At 41.5% G+C, this 8832-nt stretch overlaps 1 long non-coding RNA gene across 1 annotated transcript; it reads right to left on the bottom strand.

Moving 5' to 3' along the window:
* Nucleotides 1–7747: 7747 nt before the first annotated feature.
* LOC112554246 lies at nucleotides 7748–8541 on the bottom strand. Its single transcript, XR_003097222.1, has 2 exons — nucleotides 8382–8541; nucleotides 7748–8034 (listed from the first exon to the last, which is right to left on the bottom strand). It is a non-coding gene; the product is annotated as an uncharacterized LOC112554246 (long non-coding RNA).
* Between the last annotated feature and the right edge of the window lie 291 nt (nucleotides 8542–8832).

Below are 8832 nucleotides of genomic sequence, written 5' to 3'. Positions count from 1 at the left end.
GGAGAGGGAGGTACAGAAAGATGGAAGTTTAGAAGAATGCACTAAGTAATTGAGTCAGTCCTGTTTTCAGAGGCCGGAGGTATGAAGCAGAGATCCTTTACAATGTCCTCATTGCAGAGCATTTAGCTTTGCCTCCTCGTGCAACTGTGCACGTGACTTGAACCATCGACGAGCTTTGGCAAGACATCACCAAAACAAAACAAACAAGTGTATAGTCAGCAATTGTGGATAAATAATACTGTATAGATGGCGTTCACTGTCCTGATTCTTCAGTGACAGTAAATATCTTGATTGTGATAACTTTTGTGTGTTTTCTGTTTTTACTAAACAATGTGTGAGTGCGCCCGCGCTCAGGCAACTTTTTCCTTTCTTTCCTTCTCCACTAATTCCCACTTTCTTTTTTTTTCTCTCCCTCCTTTCTTTCTACATTTCACAACCTTTTTATGTTGTTATGTTTGTCACATGAGCGCCTTGTCAAGGCTGGTGGTCGTGTTCAAGACTCGGCGTGTAGAATGTTCTTATTTTTTCCCATCTCCCATGTCTATGTAACATAAATAAATAAACGTGAAGCCACACTCCCGTATTCTTTTACTTTATCATTATTGTTATTATTTGTCATTGGCGCACTGGTTAAGTGCTAGCTGATGACGATGCTTTAAAGATCGGCCGACCCTGAATTTAGTTGTCGTCTCGGTCACGATGTTCTTTCTCTGGGGCCTGTTACCTCCCCCTGTTCTAACCTCAGTTGCTGGCGAAGTGTAATATTTCCTCACTTCTTCGCCTCATGATTATTTTCTGATCCACCCGAGCGAGACATTTTAAAGACACTGAAAGTTCATCGTGGGATGGCAGGCACTTAAAAGCCATAGAAGAAAAGTTGTTGGCTGATGATGAACTTGAGGACACAGTGAGCCAGACAACGAGACTTCACCGCGGGTCGCACGCTTCTCAGGTTGAGACTTGTGAAACTCAAAACTACTTGCTTAGATGTTAACACTTAGTAACGGATTTTTTCTGTAAGGTCATTTAGTCTGTATGTAACATTACCTCATGTAAATTAACTACATAATAATAACTCACTTTATGTAATAACCGAATGAAATTACAGTGATATCGCTCCTCTTATGTCAGACCCTTTCACCAGTTACAAAAATGAAAAGAAAATAATTACAGTTTATTGTAAAGGTTCCCTGACACGATTTAAGAGGAGAGCCGATCCAGTTGGTCGATTTTACGGTAGATAACAGTTTGCCTAGAAATAACACATGGAGGTGATAGAGAACTGTTCCCTAGCACGCAATCAAAGGCAGACAACCTCCCCAATCAAAGGTAGACAACCTCTGTTTGTCGGCGACACGGGTAATCCGTGATTGATAGACAACCAAGCTGTTGACACTAGGAGGGACCGTTAGCACGGTGCGGGACAAGAGTTCTCCCTCCGAGGTCTGGTCCTGTTTACACAGTGTTTTGTTACAAAACAAAGGGAGACAAGCAGGGCCAACGGTTCTCTGGCGTTCCGTGCTTGCGGAGACTTTTAATTAGAAGACGACGGGACCAGCCCTCGCTCAAAATTGTGAGAAAAGAACCAAGACAACACCTTCCAGTTAAAATGGGAAAATCAAGGATGACAAAAAACAATCCTACTAATATGTTGACAATGAAGACGATGGCCTCATCTCTGGCATTAGTGGTAGACTACATAAGTCATCTCCCCATTTATGCTTTAAAAAAAAAGGACAAACAAGATTTTGGCCTGAGAAATGTCTCTCCGCCTGTTATAGTAAGGAAATGTTGTGTAATAAACAAATTTGTCACGATTATCACATTTTTAAAAAGTTTCTGGGCACAGTTACAGCAATTTTGTAAGTATTTATGTCAAGGGGGGATAAGAAGGTGTGGCGGATGGTGTCGGCGCAGGTCCCAATCATTTCACCCTGGCAAGAGCTTTCATCTTTGAACTCCTCGCTCGGCAATTTCTAGTGTTGTGCTCTGGTCCAGACTACAATTGCTGCTCTTCACTGCTGCCGTCTGCTAAAAGGCAACTGCCGCGGCCTGTAATCACGGAGTAACCTCCCTTTTAACTCGGGCTGCAGGAGCGCGTTTACGAAAGAGGGAGAGAACTGCGCGCTTTTTGTTTTTCTTTCTTTTTTGGTTCGTTTCTCGTCTTCGGGGTCTCGCGAGCCGGGATGGAGGAGATAAGTGTTGACACGTTTACCGAGCAGGACAAGTTTGCAGATCGCTGTCACGTGGGCAAGGCTTGCACCATTGCTCAAGTGTGCCGGTCACAGGCGCGCACTCTCGTCATTCTTGTTGCACGTCTTCATGAATATGGCTACAGGGAGCGAGAAGTTACGAGATCAAGAGTGAAGAACGATCGCTTTTCTTGGAGACAGAAGGATAAAGATAAGAGATTGATAAACAGAGAGAAAAATGATGACACAAGTGATGGAGGACGAAGTAAAATGAAGAAGAAAATAAAAGGAATGTACTGGAGAGAGAGAAAATAAAATAAAAAGAGAGTAAGAAAGAAAGAGAAGACAAGACAGAAGGAAGAATAGAGTGAAGATGGAGAGGAAGACAGCAGATTAAAGATAGAGACGAGCAGCTGTACTATTCTTGAACGAATATCCAGTCCAGATATGTCTCCTTTTCACAATATTTTGTCTCTGTTATCTTCACTGCGGTACCCGGTGTTTCACGGGTCGACAACAGGTATGTAAAAGTAATCAAAGACAATCTCACTTTGTGATTGATGGACACCAAGCTACTGGCACAGTAGAGGAACAGACATAAATATACAATATAAAGATATAAATTTATTAAAAACGAGTGAAAGGTTCTGAAGACAAACTACTCCCCAGTTCGTAAATAATGTTGACTTATGTCTGGCAAGAGCTAGAACACATCGACCATAGAAACCACTGCTTCTCAAACGTTCCAGAATACTCTGAAGCGTCAGTTGGCAAGCTAATGGCAGCGGTGTAGACCCACAAACAGACTAGATGGCGTTTATTTTCACGTCCTCTCACCTAGAGGTCGCTTCCACCTCCTCCCATCCACGTAAAGCTGTTATGGAGGTTGATTTTCACTGTCCCCCTTCCTTGATCACCAGACGACAGGTCGGCGCCCGGTGGCGCACCAAGTGTGGGCCAGCCCCCAGTCGCCATAAAAAGAACAAAATGGGAGTTAACACATCGGTGCTTTGCGAGGTAGGACTGTTGTCGAGAGCGTCCTATTAACCACACCTGTCATATGAATCAAGTGGTCTCGCCTTTTCTCTGCTCTTTATCTCCCCGCCGGCGTCACCTGGGGTCACAGGTCGGTCCTGGGTAGCGTGGCCAGAGTCGACATCAGCTGAAGTCTCACGGGTGTCGAATTGGATGCTTTTCAGCAACAGGTACTAAACACTTGTACAGACATCGGAAACAGGCTGGCGGGGAAGATTAGAGCTTGAAAAAGCATTCAGCTTTGTCGTTCCTTTCCTGGGAATGAACAATTTTCTTTGTAAGCCCCACTAACCACCCACCATCACCTGTGTGGATATAAATAAACTGGTAACGCTCGTCCATCAGTCCGTTTGTCCAAATCAGTCTACCGACACAAGCTCGAAAAGTGTATGCAGTGTACCTCTTCCTCTGAGAGTACTCCCATCAAAGTAAATGGTCTTAAAATCCGACAGTGTGCTTTTAACTCTCATTTCTGTATCTCCAGACAAAAGGAAGTCCGAACAGCTCAGTGAAAGATTCAACCATACTGAAGATGGAACTGTTTGGAGATGTTGTGAGATGTGCGATGCTCCTCACAATTTTGCGAGTGCATATTATATAACAACATTTCATTTCTCTCCGAAAAAGAGTAGCTTTTAAGTAATAGACTTTATTACAATGGGAAAAAAAATCTCAAACAAGAAGGACGCATGCGCAAACCAGAAACTTCCCTCAACGAATTCAAGATATTAATTAGCGTCAGTCAAAGATATCTTCGATGTCGCAGTTGACACCATCCTACAGTTAACCTTCTAGCTGATAATGCAGTCAGTGTGCAATAAAAGTTCAGTCCTTCACGCCATGGCACGTGAGACAGTTACAAAAGGATCTGCGGGGTAGCACAAATAAACACAACAGATTGCTACCTTGATATTTCACTGAGTGGCCATGGCACGAAACACTCCAAGGAGGACAATGCAACTTTGATAAATGTAAATAGTTGCTGCACATAGACATGATACGTGGCATTATTGCTGAAAACGACACAGCAGATTATCATGTCGTGTCAGGTCAGACCATGTGTCTGGTAATGCAGTAATAACAAACACTACAACAAACAAAAAACTGCATAAAACACCTTTTCCCATACTTCAGAAAGTTTTTTCTATCTCTTTCTATCCTTCCTTTTTTTCGTTTTTTACCCTACTTTTTTACATAGTTTAACTCGCTGTCGGTCTGATTGGAATTTTGTAATCGGGTTTGTTTTGTTTTTTCACCCATTTTCCATCATCCTAGATGTCTGAAATTTTTAGCAGTTACTCATTACTGGCGAAAATAAAATATTAAAACATTTACAACAGTTCACAAGTTGTAAAATAATTTTTCAAACTTTTTTTTCGATGAGAACGTCATGGACCGAATTAGGGGGGATAACTGTAATTTACTAGTCCTAAAGCAGCAGTTACCTATAAGCAGACGGCACAAAGAATCAAATGAAGAGGAGAAAAAGAAACAGATGAATACTTAGAAAATATGTTTTCATCCAGTTACTCTTTAGATTCAATATACATAATTTGTATACACATGTAGTTCACATTCAATTAAAGAAGGGAATAAATTTAAACTAAGATAAAAGTAAAAATCGAGATTAACATTTTAAAAGACTTAAAATAAATGTTTGTGCGCGCGTGCGCGTACTCGCTTTTGACCTTCGCCCCCTAGTAAGAAAAAGGTCTTGGGTTCGGATCTTGTTTCGGCACAGGTGAGCTTCTCTTTGGATGTGACGCCTCTCGGGGGATTTCTCTGGATACTCCTGTTTTCTTCTCCATCTTGATGGGTAGAAGACATTGTTCTCGCTCTTACCCTTAGTGTGAACCTAATACTCCGAGTGCACGCACTTTTAATCCAATCCCACACTCCCCACCTCCTCTCATAAAAAAATCAAGCATCTCCTCGCCAAGACATCGCTGAAGGCAACGACATGAGGGCAGAAGATGGCGAGGAGGAGCTGCAGTGCGGCCGGCTGTGGTGTAGGCTGGCTACAACAATAAACACAACAGGATTACATTTATACTCACGTGCGCTCCGGGGTCTCCGATGAGATGGAATGAGAAGGAACTTCATAAGAGGAGACATCATCCGTTCATCTCTCCTTCAGGCCCAGGTCGGGGCAGGTGCGGCGCGCCGTGCGAACCTGACGTCAGCAGCACGTGACTAAGGTTGATTGGTTGAGTTTTACGCCACGTCAGCAGCAAAGGGTATATTATGTGACGAAGATGGGTGAGCAAAGGAAGCTAGCTATCTGTTTTGACTATGAGAGATCTTTAAATGTGAAAACCAATTAATAAGCCAGGACAAAGACACATGTAGACATCTGGTTCTTCGATAGATTCTTCTAGAGCTCATAATAATAAATTGCATACTTAAAATAGTAACTCACTCACATTCGCAAATATCAAGACACATTAAAAAATTAGGACCATGATTCAGGTGTTACATAGCCAAGATGTCTCCATGGCTCCATCATCGCATCTTAAAGTGGGATTGAGGTGTAATTTTTTTTAAAGACTGGTAAAGCTGGATGAAAGCCTCCAGTTTACAAGATATATATTTACAAACATAACCCCCCGCATAAAAAGGTCGAACTCTTGGTGTTATATTTGTCCACAATTACGCCTAATTAACAAGCTCTCTCACTGGGCGAAGCCTTGAACATCGCTCATCTCTGTGTTGCCGGCCATTTTGTGTGCATGTGTACATGGAGGGGATGCATTCAGATTTTGAAAAATATTATCTTCCACTGAGCTTTAATTTTTACCCTTTTTGACCTTTAACTTTATTCTTGTTTTCTGTGTCTTCCATCATGTGTTTTTCTTTGATCGCATCTCGCTTCACGAGATTCTCGCACACCACTGTGTTCAAAATTACAATCTCTCCCAAATTCAATGGCGGTTTTCAGGTCGCGCTTGCGAATACACCTTCTCATTGACATTCGCTCACATTCTCAAACACTCCTTTCCTGCTTTGTCTTCTCGTAACAGTCTAGGACACTCCTTGCATGTTTCGCCAACATTTAGTGCGCCACCTACCGACCGCGTTTACCTCACGTCTCCTGTAGAAAGCCAGCGCGAGGATCTCTCCGCCGCCACGTGCACCACTCTGCCCTTGATCGCCTCTCAACAGCTTTTGAAGAAGAGAATTTATTTGCTGGTTTCATCAGAAGATTAAAACAGATGCGATCATTGTTTACAAACGGGTTTTCTGGATTTGCATTGCTGACTGCTTCAGGTCCGCCGTCTGCTGCTGGGCTTCAACATTCATTAGGCGGAGAGCTCGTTCTCTGAAACCTTTTGCTTATTTTGAGAAGCATTTCGTGGCTTAAAAAAAAATATCAGGAAAAATTCACGTATGGTTTGATGAGACTGAAAACCTTTTTTTCGAATTTGATACAGGCCCCATCAAGCATGAGCCACTTACCAACAGGGCCTTGCCACAGACAGAGAAGCTAAGACCTCATCCTTGGACTCTGTAAGTGTACTAAGTCCTCACAATTTCTGACCGGTAGGGATGGGCGCAGCACTAAAAATTGTCATCTGAGAGCTTTTTTTAAACACTCCTTATCGAGTTTGGGAAGCTCTGCACCAGTAGATACGCATTTCTCTACATAAAGGCCTAGATGTGAACTCCTTGCACTCCCTCCACGCCACCTGTTTATGACAAGGGCAAAGAAAAATGGTTTAAGATAATTTCTATTTCAAACTGCCTGCTAAGATTCAGCTCTGTTTTCTCCGAACAAAATCATTTTCTTTAATTTGAATTTACATTCAGGTCAAATGTACCTCATGAACAAACGAGTAAAAATAAATAGAAATGATTATATAGAAGAGAAGTAAGCAAAAGAATTGGAGATGGAAATACACAGGAGGATATAAAGGGTTGGGGATGGGAAGGAAGATAAAAGTCTCTGAAAAGAAAAAAAGACCGGATCAAAAACAAAAACAAAAACAAAAAATCCACCGTCCCACAACAAAGCCAACAAAAGTGAACAATAGTTTTCTGAATGAGGAGTTGCTCTGAGACCATCTAAAGGGAAGTAACAAGAAGTTGTACAGCTGTAGTGAGAAGGTTTCAAATGTGATAGCAGCAGCAGAGGAAGCTGTCATCAACTAACTAATTCTTTATTGACCACAAGAGTTAGTGAAAAGTATTATGTTTAATATTCGTAATTATTTTGGCATTTTACGTTGTAATGGTGATAGGAAGGTGCATGAATTGATAAAAAAATGAACTAAGAACAGAAACAATATTATACCTGAAGCTGGATTTGTTCACTGGTAATGTGTTCAGTTCTGTATTATGTTCTGTTTTCTGTAACGAACTAACTTTTCTTTAGTTGTGAGGCAACGGTCATTGATTAATCAACCAATCAATTAATCAACCAACAAATTACTTTTTTTTCTCCAGTTCTATAGGGAAATGGTTATTGAATAATCAATCAATCAATCAGTCAATCTTTCTTTAAACAAAAAACATCAGCCGAGCAAGTTCGCTTTGCCGATCAAAGTGAATCCAGCTCTGTGTATTCATGTTGACATAGACAACTGCAAGCTTTATATCGTTTTCGAAATGTCGTCGCCATGACTGCATGTCTTCACGGCATCTCGGGTGGATGTGTGGCCGACATTCTAACCAGGAAGACAAAGCATCAGAGTGCATCCAGCCATGTTGTTGCCCATACAGATGCAAGTGTTACAGTCGTCTTTGTAAGATTGTCCTTTTTCATACCAAATTCCACCGTGTAGACATCCTTGAGGGGCTTGTGTTTGCTCTGCAAGTAAACAAAGTTACTTCTCATAAAGATTGCAGCTTCCTCCTAGATACTTCTTCCCACATTCCTCTTACTCCCGCAAAACATGAGACAATTTTAGGAGAGAATGGATTTTTACATAAGTGATTCTACTAATACTACTACTTACTACTACTACTACTACTACATTATTGACATATATATGCTTTATGATCGACACAAAACTAGAGACAGTGCCATCTCAATGATAATTCTGTATAATTTATGGTGTAGCTTGTTCTTAAAGCACTCAACTTCAAGCCTTGTGTGTCATTAATGCATATAAAATGTCGAAAAAACAACTATTGTGTATTTGAAATACGTCTTACGACACATGGCGATGGCGATGAGGCTGAGGGCGATGAGAAGAAACAAGATCCTCATGGCGACTAGAAGACTGTTGAAAATCCTCGATGGAATTCTCTTTCGCCTTGGCCTGTGGCTTTTATATTTTGTGTCTAATATGTTTTGCCTGGGTGGGTGCCTTTCATCGTGGATTGGTACTAAATAAAGACTTGCCCAATGCAGATAAGCTTTATTGCGTTTTATTATTTCATCGACTGAGCACCAGCGTGGTGCACAATGAAAAAAAAAAAAAAACCCCAAACAAACAGTAGAGCCTTCAAGTTTCTTCAGATAAGAAAAAATCAAGCGATCATCTTGTGATAAGAAAAATCAAGCCTATGCCAGAGCTCTAGGTAACTCGTGTCCGACTTCTTGGGGCTGACCACAATCATCTCAGTTGCTTCAACACAGTTCTGTCATCACCCAGTAAACATT

Source organism: Pomacea canaliculata, linkage group LG13 (genome assembly GCF_003073045.1).
Source record: "Pomacea canaliculata isolate SZHN2017 linkage group LG13, ASM307304v1, whole genome shotgun sequence".
Taxonomy (NCBI): Eukaryota; Metazoa; Mollusca; class Gastropoda; order Architaenioglossa; family Ampullariidae; genus Pomacea; species Pomacea canaliculata.
The sequence above is the reverse complement of the archived record's forward strand: the minus strand, read 5'-3'. Positions and strand labels throughout refer to the sequence as shown.